Below are 3,141 nucleotides of genomic sequence, written 5' to 3'. Positions count from 1 at the left end.
CATGTCTTCCCCCATTGATCTCTTTTTGCCTCTCCTCCTAATTGCCTTGTAGAACTTCGTTGCAGTACCAGACTGGGCCAATAGATGCTGCCACTTCATGATGTTAACAGTTGGATCTTTTCTTTTTCAGTGGTTAAGGCCTAGGATAAAGTATGTGTTGAGGGGAAAGTAGAGGGAGAGGAAAGGTGATGGGTAGCTGATAGAGTCTCTCAGGAGAGTAATTTGGCTTTTAATTATGTACTTATGAATTATTTGAATTTTGCTACAGGTAAGATAGTAAGCAAAACCATAAAATATAATTAATTTAAAAAGGACACTTCAGTGTCACATGCAGGAAAATTTTAGGCAGGAAAATCAATAATTGAATAATAGAATTTTAAAAGTAGTACCTAAAAGTATCTTAGACTCAACATTTCTCTACAGTAATGGAAAGGGAAAGCTTAAAAATATGATTGGAGAGTGTAAGGGACATAAGAGATGTAATTCTTTAAACTAGTGTTTCTCAAACTGGTATATAAGATCATTTTAAGTGGTATAGGATAAATGATATTTATTTGCATAATATAGATTCATTTGCAAGGTCATCATGTACTCATGGCTAGTTACATTGGTTTTCCATTTATGGTGATGATAAAAAGTTTCCTTTATCAGACAAATATATTTAATAGCTTATTTAAAGAAAAATATTATTTCAAGTCAATAACATTACAGGTGATATGGCAATAATTATGAAACTGGCATTCAGTAAAAATATTGTAAATAATGCACTATTTAAGCAATAACCTTATAATTCGTTGTTTACTACATTCAACTTATTTCAATGTGGACTGAAAATGTGACATTTATATATATATATATATGAAGACTAGATAGATTAAAAGGTAGTAATAAGTTGAATGACTAATATGTGCTATAATTCTGTGGTTTCTTTTGGATAACTTCTGTAAACATATTCTTATGTAGATATAGACAAAAATTATGTGGGAGCAAAGTAACTTGAAAATAAAGTCAATATTGCTGAGAATTTGATTGTAGTAGGGAGTAAAGAAACATGCTAAACAACTGTATTTATGTGAACAATATGCTGTACCAAAGTTTGAATTTTTATTTTATCCAAATTATGCATCTCCACACCTTAATTTAGAGGCCAAATTAACATTTAACATTCTATAACAAAATGAAATTCAAAATTTTGTGGCCTTATGAGAATATTAAATTCAGCATTGTACTTAATTTTCACAGGGTATTTGCTATAGCTACAGAGAATTTCTAGACACTGAATGAGTCACAAAACATTTAAATGGAATATTTTGACTGTAGCATATATGCTGTTCTGAAAATAATTACCAATTTTCTGACTACTATTACATCACAGTGGCTAAGAATGGTCTTTGGGGTTATACACAGATTGGTTTGGATCTTAGGTCTGTCATTTATTAGAAAGTTGCAAAACATTATGAGGCCTTAGTTTTCTCTCCTGTAAAATGGGGGGAAATAATCTGCAAAGTTATTTAAATCTGCCCATCGATATTGCTGTGTTAAGTGTATATTAACTGGAATCCTGTTTAGGCCAGAATGTTCTCTAGTCTAGACCATGCTCCAAATCCTCTTTGCACCAAGGCCACCACCAGACCCTTTCTTCCTTGAGAACCAGGAAAGGGAACATTATACTTGGCAAGTGACTAACCCCACCCCCTCGCTCCCCAATTAATCTGCAGGGAAGGACCCCCAGTGAGTGGTGAGATAAGCAATAAATACCTTTATCAGTTTAAATTTACAACCTTACCTTTGACATCGCCTGTTAATAATTTTAGATAACGCCCTACTAATTAAAAAATAAATTGTAACTACAAAGTACAAATATTGTTTTTGCTTTTGAGTTTGACAGTATCCGTATTAGTTGCATAAAACCAAGCTGAAGAGGAGGGGAAATCTTTTCCTGAACTTTTTACAGAATATAACTTAGTTGACAATGTATTACAACTAAATATTTTTTGAATGGGAGTAATGCATACCAATTAACTTGTAATTTTTCAAGCCACATCTAAGGCGGTGTGTGTGTGTGTGTGTGTGTGTGTGTGTGTGTGTGTGTGTGGTGGGGGAGGCTGCTTGTTGAATTATAGGCTGTGTGGTTAGAGACCACTGGGTTTGTCCTTGGGAAAGTTATTTAGGGTTCTTTGGGCCTCAGTTTACTTAGCTCTTACACCGGTTTAAATAATCATTGTAGAATTGTGAAATTAAATGAACTCACAGTACAAGTGGGCAGTATAAAGACTGATGGCCACTCAGTAAGTTCTCAATACACAAAAACACATAATTGATGTGACAAAGAAGATGCTCCAGAAATAGACAATAGGTTTTAGGAGGAGGTGATTACATGGACGCAAAAGGTATGTATTGTTTATTGTCCACTTTGCTGCAGGCCCTGGCTGCGATAAACACGTGTGCAATCCTATGTGGGTGCATAATACATGCGCAGAGAAGGCTTAGGCATGAAATGTCACTTCAGCAATGTGCCTGGGGCAGCTCTGACGCTGCCTTGGAAGTCAGTCGTCGCTGCCTGACCTTTGGGCGTCTGGGAGGGATGCCTATACCTGCGCCCGGCACTGGAAAGGGCCCAGGCCCTTCCCAGCACAGCCTATCCCAGGCTGCTCACTGGTTCCTAGCACACATCTTCACGAAAAAGGGTATTTCTCCCCTTCAGTGAAAGCTCCCCAGTCAGGCGTGGGTTCGTTTTTATTTCACGTTGTTGCAGGTAGGCGAAGCCCCTCTGTCTCCACCCTTGGGTAAGTGGAAAGGAGTCCATCAGGACGTCCGCAGTGGCCTACACCAGGGACAGGGCATTGGCAGAATTAGAGGCGATTCGGTGACGGCCCGCAGAAGCAGGTGGGGACAGACAGCAGTTCCCTGGTCCGGGCAGGGGAGTGCGGTCGCGGGTCCCTCCCCTCCACCTGGAGGTCGCAGAGGCCGGTGCCTGGACAGTTGGGGGCGGGGTAGGGACGGCGCTGAGAGCGTGGGGATTACCGCGGCGCCACCGGGGACGCCCAGGGTCTCGAGCGGTTCCCACGCAGGACCGCAAACGATGACAACAGGCAATCGTCACCCGAGATCGAATAAAAAAGAGGCAGTTCTCCTCGCACC

The sequence above is a fragment of the Myotis davidii genome, unplaced genomic scaffold, assembly GCF_000327345.1.
Source record: "Myotis davidii unplaced genomic scaffold, ASM32734v1 scaffold266, whole genome shotgun sequence".
Classification (NCBI taxonomy): domain Eukaryota; kingdom Metazoa; phylum Chordata; class Mammalia; order Chiroptera; family Vespertilionidae; genus Myotis; species Myotis davidii.
This window is presented reverse-complemented; position numbering follows the sequence as displayed.